Here is a 15,970-nt window from a genome sequence, read left to right on the forward strand (position 1 = left end):
GCCCCGTCCCAGAAGAGGCGCTGGACCTGCACACTCCCCTCTTGGACCCGATCGGGGTGCATTTCCTTGCAGAGGACAAATACAACAGCGGAGTGGGCCAGTTGTCCTGTGATTCACAGGCTTAAGAGGGACAGAGGAGCACACAGTCTGCAGCAGGGGCCCACGTGGCCCTGGGCGCTGTGGGCACAGCACATACTGTGCTTATCAGATAAGGAGGTTCCGGCCCCAGGCCCCACTCTGCACTGCCTTCCCCCACACAGACGTTTCCACGAAAGACGTAGTTTTGTTTTGTGTGTGTGTGTGTGTGTGTGTGTGTGTGTGTGTGTGTGTGTGTAACAGGCTCTCGCTCTGTAGGCCACACTGGCCTGGAACTCATAGTGATCCTTCTATCTCAGCCTCCCATGTGCAGGGATGACGGGTGAGCCACCATGTCTAGCCATGCCAAATGTTCTATTTTGTGTGTATATGAGTGTGGTGTGCATGCGTGTGTGTTCTTACGTGAGTGGGTATCTGTGTGTGCAAGTGTGCATGCATGCACGTGTGTGTGTGTGTGCGTGTATAGAAGCCAGAGATCCCCTGCTGTTTCCTTACCAGTGGCTCAGAGAAACCGGCTGAAAAACACAGACGTCAGGGGCCTTCCTATTATTTTCTATTCCTACTATTTGAGACAGGATGTCTTGCTCAACCTAGAGCTCATAAATCTGGCTAGACTAGCAAACAGTGAGTCCTGGGAGTCCTTGTTTCTGCCTCCCCAGGCTGAGATGACAGGCCGCTCCATGTGCCCCACATTCTCTGAGTTCAGAAAGCAGGTTCTTACGCCTTGCCCTTTACCCGCTGAGCCATCTGCCCAGCCCCCTGCCAAATGCTCTTAATCAACAATTCCTTTCAGCCGGACGTTGTGGTGCAGGCCTCAATCCCAGCTCTCTGGAAGCAGAGGTAGGAGGATTGCCTTGAGTTCCTGACCAGCCTGAAACTACAGAGTAAGTTCCAGATTAGCCTGGGCTAGGGTAAAACCCTACCTCAAAAAAAAAAAAAAAAAATAGCCACATATATATATATATTGAGGTAGGGCTCACTGTAGTTCAGGCTGACCTGGAATTCACTATGTAGTCTCAGGGTGGCCTCGAACTCACGGGGACCCTCCTATCTCTGCCTCCCGAGTGCTGGGATTAAAGGCGTGGCTCCTAAAAATGTACTTTTTAAAAAGATTAGAACTGTATAGATAGCTTAGTGGTTAAGGTGCTTGCCTGCAAAGCCTAGGGACCCAGCTTCAATTCCCCAGTACCCACGTAAGCCAGATGCACAGGGTGGCACATGAGTCTGGTCTTTGTTTGCTGTGGCTAGAGGCCCTGGCACGCCCAAAACCCAGCACAGTCCAATGTTATTAGGGAAGAAAATTAGTCCCCATATTTTTTACCATCTCCATGGCACAATTATTTTAAAGTTAACATAGGAAATAAAGATAAGAATGAGGGTTTTTAAAAGTCAGGAAGAGGCCAGTCATGGTGGTGCATGCCTTTAATCCCAGCACTGAAGAGGCCGAAGCAGGAGGATCTCTGTGAGTTCTAGGCATGCCTAAGACTAATTCCAGGTCAGCCTGGGCTATAGCAAGACCCTACCTAAAAAATTAAATAAATAAAAATAAAATAAATAAATAAATAAAACAAAATAGCCATAAGTAAGACAACACAACATGGTGCTGACACTTGGGATGAAATAGATGAATACCAGAACGGTCATTTGTCCCCAAAGCAGACTCTAATGGATGGTTGTACTTATAAGGGACCCTTAGAGACACTTGAAGGGGTCAAAACAGAGAGGAGGAACTGAGGCTGGGCTTTCATGAACACTCAATTTGAATGAACACCTGGGCTGGAATCCTGGGCCTATCACTTATCAGCAGAGGAGCTGGAATGCCTGGCATTTGAGACGCAATTTCCTCATCTCTATAATAGAGATAGTCATATTGGAGTTTTGAAGATGATAATGAAAGCACTTTACCTGGAAAAATAAATAACAAATGTTAAATGTTCTGGAGTCAGGGTCTGAGTCTGAGAGGAGAAGAGCCTGGGTTGTTATGATCAATAACAGTGGGATTTTCTGAAGTGCCATCTGATGACAATTTCCCTTTATTTTATTTTAATTTTGTTCATTTTTTATTTATTTATTTGAGAGCAACAGACATAGAGAGAAAGACAGATGGAGGGAGAGAGAGAGAATGGGCGCACCAGGGCTTCCAGCCACTGCAAACGAACTCCAGACGCGTGCGCCCCCTTGTGCATCTGGCTAACGTGGGACCTGGGGAACCGAGCCTTGAACCGGGGTCTTAGGCTTCACAGGCAAGTGCTTAACTGCTAAGCCATCTCTCCAGCCCTTCCCTTTATTTTTAAGTATTTTATTTTTATTTATTTATTTGAGAGAGACAGAGAGAAAGAGTCAGAGAGAGGCAGATAGAGAGAATCAGTACACCAGGGCCTCCAGCCACTGCAAATGAACTCCAGATGCATGCGCCACCTTGTGCATCTGGCTTACGTGGGTCCTGTGGAATCGAACCTGGGTCCTTTGGCTTTGCAGGCAAGTGCCTTAACCACTAAGCCATTTCTACAGTTCTGATTTCCTATTAAATGGCAGGCTTCATCCATTCACTTTTAGTGTGACTAGTGTTGTTGGATGCATGTCTAACCCTTAAGGTTGCTATACCCCTGACCATTTCATCTTTTTCCTTCTTTAATGAATTTGATAGATCAGGTTTTCTTTTTTTCCCTCTTTGTTCCTTTCCTGGCTATAAAGTTATAATTCTGTTTCTTCTTCAGTGGTTATCCTTGAAATTTTAGCCTACTTGACTTAATAAAACCTAAAGCTAATTGAGATTTCTTTTTCATCCCAAGTAAGAAGGGGAAAAAAAAATCTTACAATGTTGTATCTCTAATTCTACCTTCCTGTGTGACATGCTGTTGTTGGTCAGTGTTTCTATGTTTAAAGTTTCTCAGATTATGTACCCACTTCGGGAGCAAGTATACTAAAACTGGAACGGCGCAGAGAGGTTTAGCATGGCCCCTTGCACAAGGACCACCCACGCACACATGAAGCATTCCATACGTTGACATCCTTCGCACCAGCCTGGACCTCTGTGCCAACATCATAGGCCAGGAGTGGTGACCCAACACAAGGACGTAGACGTCATTATTGTGCAGGGAAACGCAGAGGGCAAGTACAACCGCAGCCAGAGCGTGAGATGGTGGCAGGAGAGATGGCAAGTCTGAAGGTCATCACCAAGGCCAAGTCCCTTCGCGTTCTGAATATGCCTTCGAGCTGGCCCAGGAGGGTGGGCATAAGAAAGTGTTCGGAAGGCAGAGGTAGGAGGATCGCCATGAGTTCAAGGCTGCCCTGAGACTATATGAAGAATCGCAGGTCAGCCTGAGCTAGAGTGAGACCCTGACTGAAAAAAAAAAAAAAAGTGACAGCTGTGCATAAGACCAGCATCATGAAACTGGGCAAAGTGCTCCTCATCCGGTGCTGCAGGGAGGTGGCCCCCCCATTACCCCAAGATTGCCTTTGACAGCATGCTTGTGGACACCACCACCATGCAGCCAGTATCCTGGCCCCAGCAGTTGGATGTCATGGTAATAGCCAATCTCTACAGCAACATTGTCAACAATGTCTGTGAAGGGCCGGTTGGGGGCCCGGGACTTATAGCTGGGGCCAGCCTTAGCCACGTGTACGTGGTATTGGAGAGGGCGGCAAGGGCCACGGGCCGAAGTACTGCCAATAAAACACCGCCAACCCCACCGCCACGCTGCTGGCAAGTCGCATGACGCGAGGCCACCTCAAGCTCTATGGCTATGTCACCTCCAGCTGCAGAGCTGCCATAGTATCGGTGCACAATGAAAACACGCTCCCCCCAGACATCAGCGGCCAGGGCCCCACATCCCAAGCCATGTGGGACAGCATCCGCCACATCCGTGCCATCCAGGGAAAGGCTCTGGAGACTTAGCTCTCCCTGGAGCCACCTTGGCCTGTCCGTAGAACCCCGTTTCTCAGCCCAGAACCCCAGTCATCTTGGTAGGCAGATCCCACAATAAACCCATTTCTGTTCCAGGAAAAAAAAAAAATTCCTCAAATTAATCAATTTTATGATGGCAGTTCCTCTGGTGGATATTTGTTTAAACTTATCCATGCTTATGAATTTATTTGGCCAAGACTCCTTCACTAGTGAGGTGTGGATGGTACACACCTGTCATCCCAGCACTCGGGGAGACAGAAGGAGGCCTAGGAGCTCTGGCCAGCCTTGGCTATGTCATAAATCTGAAGCCAGCCTGGGCTACATGACACCCCCGGCCAATTCAGTCCTCCTCGGATTTCTTTGTCCTGTGGGCAATCCTTCAGCACCCCTCTGACATGGCCAGTGACAGCTTTGTCTTCATACTCCCTTGGTCTAGAGCGAGTGCATCCACTGGGCAGTAGATACTCCTCCAGCACTCCAAGTTATTACTAAAGATCACACTTACGAAGCGATAAAATGCCATTCCGTTACATCGTCCTGTGATTAAGACTCCATTTTCCAGGCTGGAGAGACAGCTTAGCGATTAAATGCACTGGCTTGCAAAGCCTGACTGCCTGCGTTCAGTTCCCCAGGGCTCATGTAAAGCCATATACACCCATCAGGGGCCAGACATACCCATGAGGAGGCCCTGATGCACCCATACTCACTCTCTCCTCCCCTGCCCCACTCAAATAAATTAATTAATTAAAAGAAAAAGAAGGACTAGAGGGATGGCTTAGCGGCTAAGGCATTTGCCTGCAAAACCAAAGGACCCAGGTTTGCTTCCCCAGGACCCACGTTAGCTAGATGCACAAGGGGGCACATGTGTCTGGAGTTTGTTTGCAGTGGCTAGAGGTCCTAGTGCGCCCATTCTCTCTCACCCTCTTTCTCTGTCAAATAAATAAATACAAAATTTTTTTTAAGAAAAAGAAGCCAGGCCTGGTGGCGCACGACTTAATCCCAGCCCTTGGGAGGCAGAAGTAGGAGGATCACTGTGAGTTTGAGGCCACCCTGAAACTGTGTAGTGAATTCCAGGTCAGCCTGAGCTACAGTGAGACCCTACCTTGAAAAACAAACAAAAGAAAGAGAAAGAGTCTGGGGACTGGAGAGATGGCTCAGCAGCTAAAGGTGCTTGCTTGCAAAGCCTGATGGTTAGGCTTTGATCCCCCAGTACCCATGTAGAGCCATGTACAAAGTGATACATGCACCTAGAGTTTGTTTGCAATGGCAAAAGGCCCTGGCACACCCATTTCTCTTTTTCTTTCTCTCTCCTTACAAGTACATAACATATAGATTTTAAAAAGAGTGTTTTTCCAGTCATGGTGGTGCATATCTTTAATCCCAGTACTCAGGAAGCAGAGGTAGGAGGATCACCGTTAGTTTGAGACCACCCTGAGACTACATAGTGAATTCTAGGTCAGCGTGGGCTAGAGTGAGATCCTACCTCAAAAACAAAAACAAAAAACAAAAAAAGTGTTTTCAGTTTTTAAATATTTATTTATTTTGGTCTTAGAGAGAGAAAAGGAGAGAGAATGAGTGATACCCCAGGGCCTCCTGCCTCTGAAAACATACTCCAGACACATGTGCCACTTAACACATCTTGCTTTACATGGGTACTGGGGAATTGCTTGCAGGCTTTGCAAGCAAATGTCCTTAACCTCTTAGCCATCTCCCCAGCCCAAGAGTCTGTTTTCCTTTGTCTCCCAGTGCTTTGAAGATCCCTTCTGGTAGGCATGGTGGCACACACTTGGGAGGCAGAGGTAGGAGGATCACCATGAGTTTGATGCCACTCTGAGACTACATAGTGAATTCTAGGTCAACTTGAGCTAGAGTGAGACCCTACCTTGAAAAACCAAAATTAAAAAAAAAGTCTCTTCTACAGTGTGTCTGACGTCAGCTCATTTACATCTACCCTGCCCAACATCCCTCATGCTTCTCCAATCAAAGGATTTGTGCGCTTTTTTTTTAAATATAATAAAGGGGATTTGTTAAATTATCTTTCACAATACAGGCCGCAGCAGCCTAACAATGGCTGTCTGCAGGCTGAAGAGGCCGAGAGCCCCATAGCTGCTCAGTCCACAAGGCTGGATGTCTCAGCCGTTCCAATCTGCTGCTGACCGCCTGGAAGGTTCTGCTGGCCTTTGGTCCAGGAGTTGTGTTTCTCTTCTAAGCTGGAAACTTTTTAGCCATCGCATCTCTGAGCGTCACCTTTCCTCCACCGCTGTATTTCCTTCTCATTCTGTCTCCAGGTGTCTGAGACTCTCTCTCTGAATGTTCCAGCTCTAACTTCTTCATGTCTTCAGCCTCTCCTGATGGATGCTTTCCTCTCATACAGAGATGAGTATCCTCAAGGCCTGCTTCCCTGAAGCCCCAACCACGCAGGGTGAGTGAGAGTCGGCAGTGTCTAGCCCCAGAAGAGGCCAGAAGCTCCAGGAGACCCCAGGTGCTATTGGCAAGAAGCTGGGGGATCCAGGGACGATTCTAGCAACGAGCAAGAGCCTCTTTTCCCACAGTGCCTGGGGTCTGGGTGGTGCGGGTGACAGAAGTCCCAGCTATGATGAGAGGGGAGGAAGTGCCCACTGGGGTTGGCGGAAGCCACTGAGTCTCATTTCCTCCCACTTTAGCAGAAACACCCAGAACCCATTTGCCTTGACTCAGAGTGGGGTACAAGCCTCAGCCACCCATGTTGGCTCCTCTCTGCTTATGTGAAAGTCTGGGCAGCCCCCAGGCTTGCTTCCGTACCCTGCTACTCTCCCAGCGGCCCTTCACTCACCGGAGCTCATGGAGAGTCCATGTCCTGGCCCCTCACCTCTGCCTGGGACCACCCTGCCTCGCTCAAACGTTTAGGCTTAGGCTGGTCATTCTGCTCATTTCTTTCCTCCACTGCTGAGAGAATCCGGCTGGGGCCCCAGCGTGGACCAGCCCAGAAGTACTGAGAGGTTGCCAAGGAGACACATGTGGAGCAGGTCCAAGGAAGAGCATTAGAGTCACTTTGCAGGGTCTACGTCACCTGGAGGTCAGGAAAGTGACTTTATCACAGAAAATAGAATGCTGGGCTGAAGAGATGGCTTAGCAGTTAAGGCATTTGCCTGCAAGGCCAAAGGACCCTGGTTCAATTCCCCAGGACCCACATAAGCCAGATAGATGCACAAGGGGGCGCATGCATCTGGAGTTTGTTTGCAACGGCTGGAGGCCCTGACATGCCCATTCTCTCTCTCACAAGCATACACACAAATAAATAAATTTAAAAATATATAATGTCACTTCATTTTTTTTTTAATTTATGAGAGGGAGGGAGAGAGATGGTAATGGCGCGGGGGGGGGGGTGTTGTAGAATGCACAAGCAAGCCCCCAGGCATCTTGCAAATCTAGCTTTACATGAGCACTGGGGGATCGAACCTGGTTTTGCAAGCCATGAAGACATCACAGGCTGTAAACACAGACAAGCATTCCCCAGGTGCTGGACTCGAGAGGGGAGCAGTCATCTGTATCAACCTCATCTCATAAACAAAACTATTGAGTCTATTGAGAGCTTGTTCCCTGAGCTCCCTGTTAAGAGACAGGGAGGGAACTCTGCTTGGGGTCACTCCCAAGGGAAACTCAGTGAGGTCGGACAACCAGTGGGTCAGGTCTGGATTTAGAGCACTGGACCCCACCGCCCCAGGGCAGGGAGGAAAGGGGTTCTTCAACAGCTGAGATAGAGCTGGGTTTGAACCCAGAGCTCTGGGCCTCTCATCTGTTCTGTGGGTAGTAAGAGCTGTTGGGTAGAGATGCTTCCTGCTTGAGGCTCTCTGGGCTAACTCGGCAGGGACCTTATCAGATGGCTCTTTCAGAGTCGCTGCAGGTTTTGTTACGCAGCATCGCCCCCTAGTGTTCATAAAAAGACTAAAGCGGTATTGAAAAAGGGAAAGAATTCTGTAATTATGGAAGTTGTCAATAGTAAAAAAAATTAATTAAATAACATAAATTTCAAAAAGGGAGGGCTGGGGCTGCAGGGATGGCTTAGCGGTTAAGACGTTTGCCTGCAAAGCCAAAGGACCCAGGTTCTATTCCTCAGGACCCACATTAGCCAGATGCACAAGGGGGCTCACGTGTCTGGAGTTCTTTTGCAGTGGCTGGAAGCCCTGGCGCGCCCATTCTCTTTCTTTCTCTCCCTCTTCTCTGTCAAGTAAATAAATAAGTAAATGAATAATTTTTTTTTAAAAAAGGGAGGGCTGGAGTGATGGCTTAGCTGTTAAGGTGCTTGCCTGCAAAGCCTAAGGACCCAGTGCATCTGGAGTTCATTTGCAATGGTTAGAGGCCCTGCCACACCCCCTCTCTCTCTGTCTCTTTCTCTCCCTCTCTCTCTATCTCAAATAAAAATAAATTTAAAAAAATTAAAAATATATTTACTATGCTTATCAAACTTCCCAGTAAGCACTTCTCTTAATATTTATATTCTCTGAATATTTATACCCTTATATTAACTCTACTCTCACTTTGTGTAGAGAATCTTCTCTTTTCAGATGGCAGTGACCTTGGGATGACTCAGAAGGTATCATACTGCTGGAAAGAAGTGACTGAAGTACTGAGTAACATCTCGATCACACCTTCCAAGGCTCAGGGTCTAATGTGGAAGAGGTGGCGGAAAGAAGAGCCAAAGGAAGGGCAGGACTCCTTACAAAGTGCTCCCTCCAGACATAAAATGGCCTGGATATCCATGACTTCATAGTGCCTGACACTACCTACACAAGACTGTCATAAGACAAGGAAAAGATGATGACATCAAAATAAAAGAGAGACTGATTGAGATGGGGAGGGGATATGATGGAGAATGGAATTTCAAAGGGGAAAGTTGGGGGGAGGGTATTACCATGGGAAATTTTTTTAAATTAATTTATTTATTTATTTGAGAGTGACAGACACAGAGAGAAAGACAGATAGAGGGAGAGAGAGAGAATGGGCGCGCCAGGGCTTCCAGCCTCTGCAAACGAACTCCAGACACGTGCGCCCCCTTGTGCATTTGGCTAACGTGGGACCTGGGGAACCGAGCCTCGAACCGGGGTCCTTAGGCTTCACAGGCAAGCGCTTAACTGCTAAGCCATCTCTCCAGCCCCCATGGGATATTTTTTATAATCATGGAAAATGTTAATAAAAATTGAGAGGAAAAAAATAAATAAATAAAAAATAAAAAGGGAAAGAAAAAAAACAGAAGCAGGAAGGGAAAAGAAAGACAAAGAAAAAGAAGAAAAGAAAGAAAACATAATAAGGACACATGTATAAACTATGTCTAAAAGCTGTGATTGTGATTCAGGAATTTGGGGTGGCCTCTGCCAATGTACCAATAGATGCCAACACCCTAAGAATTTTGGGATGTCTCCAGATTCTGGTCTTTAGCATTCAGAGAATGAAATCCACCAACCAGAGGATGAGGCTCAGAAAGATTATAGCTTAGAGCTGTGGGAGGAAAAGTTCCAAGTGAAGTGGCTTAAGGGGAGGAAGAAAGTCATCGTTCTTGGCCAAGGAGGCAAGACAGGGTTTGAGAAGCCCATAACTTAAGAGAAGGAAGCAGGGTAGAGCTCTTGTCCAGGGAGGCAAGCAGTGGCTTGAGAGGTCCTCCTCTAGAATCAGGTTGGGAATTTTTTAAATTATTTATTTATTTATTTTATTAACAACTTCCATGATTGTAAACAATATCCCATGGTAATGCCCTCTCTCCCCCCACTTTCCCCTTTGAAACTCCACTCTCCATCATGTCTCCTCCTCCTCTCAATCAGTCTCTTTTATTTTGATGTCATGATCTCTTCCTCCTATTATGATGGTCTTGTGTAGGTAGTGTCAGGCACTGTGAGGTCATGGATATGCAGGCCATTTCGTGTCTGGAGGAGAATGTTGTAAGAAGTCCTACCCTTCCTTTGGCTCTTATGTTCTTTCCTCCACCTCTTCCACAATGGACATGGGCTGGAGAGGTGGCTTAGCATTAAGGTGCTTGCCTACAAAGCCAAAGGACCCAGGTTCAATTCCCCAGTACCTATGTAAATTAGTTAGATGAGCAAGGTAGCATATCATCTGGAGTTTGTTTTAGTGCCTAAAAGCCCTGACACACCCATTCTCTCGCATTCTCAGTCTTTCTCTCTCTTTCTCTGTGTGTGTGTCAAATAAATAAATAAAATTATAAATATATAAAAAGAAATCTTTGGCCAGGCATGGTGGCACACGCTTTTAATCCCAGCAATTAGGAGGAAGAGGTAGAAGGATAACTGTGAGTTCAAGGCCAGCCTAGGACTACAGGGTGAGTTCCAGGTCAGCCTGGGGTAGAGTGAGACCCTACAATTTTCTTTAAAAAATCTTTGTTATTTTTAGATGCGACATGCTGCTGAGATGATTGAAAATAAAGCTCTCCCTTTGCTTGTGTGAACTGATGTGTAAAGTAAATGGTGTCTAAAATGTATTCCACGGTAATCTGGGAAATGTGTAGGATTGGCTTGCCAATGAGATCAGATTTGTTCTCCTATTTTCATGAACTTCGTGGAGTTAAATTTTATATCATTATTAAAAGAATTAGCCAGACCCCTTCTGGTCTGCAGCTGTCTTCCCTCGCTTCAAAACTACAGACGCGGGCTGGAGAGATGGCTTAGCGGTTAAGCGCTTGCCTGTGAAGCCTAAGGACCCCGGTTTGAGGCTCGGTTCCCCAGGTCCCACGTTAGCCAGATGCACAAGGGGGCGCACGTGTCTGGAGTTCGTTTGCAGAGGCTGGAAGCTCTGGCGTGCCCATTCTCTCTCTCCCTCTATCTGTCTTTCTCTCTGTGTCTGTCACTCTCAAATAAATAAATAAAATTATAAAAAAAAAAAAAACAACTACAGACGCCACGGGCTGGAGCGTTGTAAGGACTCGATCTGCGCCCCCAGCAGGATCTGTTCCCTTCTGATCCTCAGCCACACCGGTGTTGGTGACCATAACGACCACAATGTCGTCGTCATCATCGTCCTCCACCACCACGGGGTCTCCTGGGGCGCTCACACAGCCCCTGGGCCTGCTCCGGCTATCACAGCTGATGCCCACCTGTGTGGCTTTCTGGCTGGTGGCCAGCGCGGGTGCCTGGATGGGGCCCATGGGTAACTGGTCCATGCTCGCCTGGTGCTTCTGCTTTGCAGTGACCTTCGTCATCCGCGTTGTGGAGTTAGGTGGGCTCCAGGCATACTTTGCCCATCACCTGCCGTCAGAGCGCCCCCTCGAGTCTCTAAGCCAAAATACCTCCCCCCCCTTTTGTTTTCTCACACCAGGGTCTCTAGCCACTGTAAACAAATTCCAGATACATATGCTACCTTGTGCATCTGGTTTTACGTGGGTATTGAGGAATTGACCCAGGGTCCTTTGTCTTTGCAGCCAAATGCCTTAGCCATTAGGCAATCTCTCTAGCATGCCCCTCTTTTTTTTTTTTTTTTAGGTAGGGTCTTGCTCTAGCCCAAGCTACCTGGAATTCACTATGTTGTCTCAGGCTGGCCTCAAACTCACTCACAGTGATCCTCCTACCTTGACCTCCCGAGTGCTGGGATTAAAGCGGTGTGCCACCACACCCGGCCTAGATCCAGCATTTTCTGTGTTTCCAGAAGACGAGTCACACTCAACCCTGTCCAGAGGTCTATGCAGGTGAAGACCAGCTCGTATGTGGAGCTGCCTGGGCCCTGAGGTCTCAGCCTGGCCCTTGAGGGCACTCTGGGAGCTTATGGCTCCACCACATCCCCCTTCTGGGACACAGCCCAGGCCTTGGACACCAGACTTGATCAACGGTATCCTTGGGGGCCCTAGAACACCTCTGACACTCAGCAGGTGGCCTCTTGGAGACAGACTTGGTGTTGGCAGAGGGTCAGATCCTGCAGGAAACGTGGAACCCAAACAGGAACCACACGTTTGTACTCCCCAGGGTTTGGAAGGACACACGGGTGTCCTTGCTTGGAGAAGACAACTGTGATATTTCAAACCTCTGGCAAGAGGCTAATCTGAGAGGACAGAGCCAAGGCAGAAGGATGTCCCTGTCTTCGGGCCTCGCAGGCTCTTGTGGAAGGTCAAGTTGGAGTACTAGAGTTCTGTAGTAACGCCAGAAACCAAAGAGGACCAAGGACACTGTCAGCAAGAGCACCAAAGTCAGAGGCAAGGGCTGGGAATTTAGCTTTGTGGCACAGTACCCGCCTAGTGCCAGCCTCGGTTCCCAGCACCGGAGGGGGAAATGAGAAGAGAGACAGAGAAAGAGAGAAAGGAATAATTCACACCCACAGAAATGGTTAGCTTGGTCAGAAATGAAAACAAGATGCCATCTTGGGCCTTTCAAATTGGAAAATATATTAAAGCTTATAATGGTCCAGATTAAAAGGGACAAAAGAGACCTGGGGTCATGGCTCAGTGGCTAAAAGCACGGGCTTGAAAAGCCTTGACAGCCTGGGTTCGATTCCCCAGCACACACGTAAAGCCGGACGCAAACGCGGTCCGTGCGTCTGGAGTTCGTTTGCAGTGGCAGGAGGCCCTGCTGTGCCCATGCTCCTCTCTCCTTCACTCTCCAATCTCTCTTTCTCCTTCCAAAGAAATAAATACAAGTATTTAAAAAAAATATTATGGGGGAACCCGGCCATGGTGGTGCATGCCTTTAACCCCAGCACTTGGGAGGCAAAGGTAGGAGGATCGCTGTGAGTTGAGACTACATAGTGAATTCCAGGTCAGTCTGAGCTAGAATGAGAGACCCTACCTCGAAAAAAACAAAAATAAATAAATAAACATTAACAAAATTATGTGGGGGGGGGCTAGAGAGATGACTTAGCGGTTGAGCACTTACCTATGAAGCCTAAGGACCCTGGTTCAAGGCTTGATTCCCCAGGACCCACATAAGCCAGATACAAAAGGTGGTACATGCATCTCAGAGTTCGTTTGAAGTGGCTGGAGGCCCTGGCACGCCCATTCTCTCTCTCTTTCTGCCTCTTTCTCTGTCTGTCTGTCTGTTGCTCTCAAGTCAATTAAAATAAACCAAAAAAAATATGAATCCAGGCATGGTGGCTCACGCCTTTAAACCCAGCATTCAGGAGGCAGAGGTAGAAGGATCATTGTGAGTTCAAGGCCACCCTAAAACTACGTAGTGAATTCCAGGTCAGCCTGGGCTAGAGTGAGACCCTACCTCAAAAAGAACAACAACAAAACAAATATATATATTGAGGGGGTGAAGAGATGGCTTAGCACTTAAGACACTTGCCTGCAAAGCCAAAGGACCTAGGTTTGATTCCCCAGGACCCATGTAAGTCAGGATGTATAAGGTGGTGCATGTGTCTGGAATTTGTTTGCAGCAGCTGAAGGCCCTGGCACTCCAATTCTCTCTCTTTCTCTTTCTGTCTGCCTCTCTCTCTCTCTCTCTCTCTCTCTCTCTCTCTCTCCAATAAGTAAAAATAAATAAAAAATTTTAAACTCTTACAAGGGATTGGGTAAATGGCTTTGTTGGCAAAATGCTTTCCTCTCAAGCATGAACACCTGAGTTTGAGCCCCAGAACCCATATAAAACAGTCAGGCTAAGCCAGGCGTGGTGGCACACACCTTTCATCCCAGCACTCGGGAGGCAAAGGTAGGAGGATCACTGTGAGTTCAAGGCCACCCTGAGACTACATAGTGAATTCCAGGTCAGCCTGAGAAAGCATGAGACCCTACCTCAGAAAACAAAAACAAACAAACAAACAAACAAAGTCAGGCGTGATGGTACTTAGCACCGAAGAGGCAGAGACTTGTGAATTCCTGGGGCTCACTGGACGGCCAGCCAGTCTAGCCTGTGGGTGAACTCCAGGCCAGTGAGAAACCCTGCCTCCAAAAAGGTAGACAGCAACTGAGTAAGGACACCTAGACACGCAGACACGTGCACATGTACATACCTAAACACACATCACACACATATAGAGGCGCATGCGTACACAAATCCTGTGCTCGATGCCGGCAGGGTGTAGGGAAATGGAAACTCTCATCCTGGAGATGCAGAAGGAAGTTGACATGAGTGTACTAGGGGAGAATTAGGCAACTGGTAGCAAAAGTGTTCACCTAGTAAGGCCACTTCTAGGCGTTTTTAAAGACATGATGAGAGAATGCCAAGTTAAAGGTAGTCCATCCTTACAATGGAATATTTGTCTGCCTTGCAAAGGAAAGCGGTTGTGACGTGAGAGACCGCGGGGACGTCATGGCAAGTGCAATAGGCCAGTCACATAGCAACAGGTACCATACGATTTCATTTACACGAAGTGACTAAACAGCCACATCTACAGAGACAGGAAGCAGGTGGTCTGCAGGGTTTGGGGAGAAAGTGTCTAAGAGCCACACCATCAAAACGTCCTAAGATGGGAGTGTCTGGAGAAGGATGAGGTGTCAATCTTACAACAATGCACACATACCTAACGCCACTTAAACTGTGTTCCTGAGAATGGCTGAAATGGTACTTTTAAAATAATATGTATTTTCTCATAATAATAAAAAAAATTGAAAAAAGTAATCGAGCACAAGGACACAGCTGTGAAGACTTTCACTGACGCACTACATGTCCAGCAATAGACAGACTAAATGAATGATGGTCCAGTCACAGAAGGGGACATCGCGTGACTCCCAAGACGGTGTTGTGAAACGGGGATCGGTCACACGGAATGTGTACCTAATGCATGAAGTGGGAAGGTGAGTTTCTCAGATGCTGTGTTCAAAGCCAAGCCCCGTTGCCTGCCTGCAGACAGGCAAGAGCGCACATCTGCTTTAAGCTTCTTGAGGTCAAGCTTCACTTAGTGTTATGTTCCCGGTGCAAGGCTAAGTGTAGACATCCAGGGACAGTTAACGAGGTTTTGTTTGATGAATGAGGCACAGAAGAAAGGGTCAGCGGGCTTACTCCAAGCCCCCTCAGCTGTATGTCTGCCTGGTGTCTCAGCAGTGACCCTAACTTTCTTCTTGTCTACCTACCGGGTTCAAATGCTCTGCATGGATCACTGGTCAGCTCTCGGGATGGTATGTATGACAATAAAGGCTGTTGTGTAAAGCAAGTGTGAAATATTATTTAAAATAACAAACACAAAGACTTAAAACAATTGAAACTTATTTAAAACAATAAATTAAAAAGCCTCTCAGCCTTAGGGCCCTCGGAAACAGGATCTCTTATGGTCAGGGGTCAAGGTTCCCTTAAATCACATAAGAACATCAGCCAGTCCTTGAAGTGTGGCAAAGTCACCAGAGCTTGGCCAGATGGGGTTGGGGGAGGGCTGTGACTGTAAGCAGTGCACTGACCTCTGGGTATGGATGGCATCCGTGACAAATCCAGGGTTAGTCAGCGTCCCTCCATGCATGCTGTGTGCCCAGGATGGTGTGACTGGGCTGGGAAAGAGATGAAGATTATTGTTGCTATTTGATAGCATATGGCTATTAGAGAGAGAGAGAAGGAGAGAGAGAGAAAGAGAGAGAGAGTGAGAATGGATGCTCCAGGGCCTCTAGCCACTGCAAACAAACGCCAGATGCATTTGCCACCATGCGCATCTGGCTTACGTGGGACCTGGAGAATCAAACCGGGGTCCTTAGGCTTCAGAGGCAAGTGCCCTAACCGCTAAGCCATCTCGCCAGCCCCCATAGATGATGTTTATTGGTTCTATACCTCCATCCTTCCCGACACTCAAGAAGCCTGCCCCAGTCTTCCTCCACACTGCCTGGTTCCAACCATGGTGGGGGGGGGCAGATGGCCCGGGCAAGCCTTGTCGCTATCCGTTGAGCACCCTGTGGACAGCAGTTCCCTCTAGGATGACCCAGGTCTGGATGAGACTTGCCTGTCTGAAGGGATGAGTCACAGCTGACCTTCCTTCTCTGCACAAGAGCCTGGCCAGGGCCATCGGGAACACACACAGCCTGCAGCTCACTCGTCACGAGAAGGCTGTTGACACGACCCAGCCTTTGCTTTTAAC

The 15,970-nt window shown here is 47.9% G+C and overlaps 1 non-coding gene and 1 pseudogene across 1 annotated transcript; both read left to right on the forward strand.

Annotated features, from left to right (window-relative positions):
* LOC101605696 overlaps positions 1 to 3,994 on the forward strand; it is a 28,837-nt pseudogene extending 24,843 nt beyond the window's left edge.
* Positions 2,995 to 3,103, forward strand: LOC123462561. Its single transcript, XR_006638363.1, has one exon. It is a non-coding gene; the product is annotated as a U6 spliceosomal RNA (small nuclear RNA).
* Positions 3,995 to 15,970: the final 11,976 nt, after the last annotated feature.

The sequence above is a fragment of the Jaculus jaculus genome, chromosome 7, assembly GCF_020740685.1.
Source record: "Jaculus jaculus isolate mJacJac1 chromosome 7, mJacJac1.mat.Y.cur, whole genome shotgun sequence".
NCBI classification, from domain to species: domain Eukaryota; kingdom Metazoa; phylum Chordata; class Mammalia; order Rodentia; family Dipodidae; genus Jaculus; species Jaculus jaculus.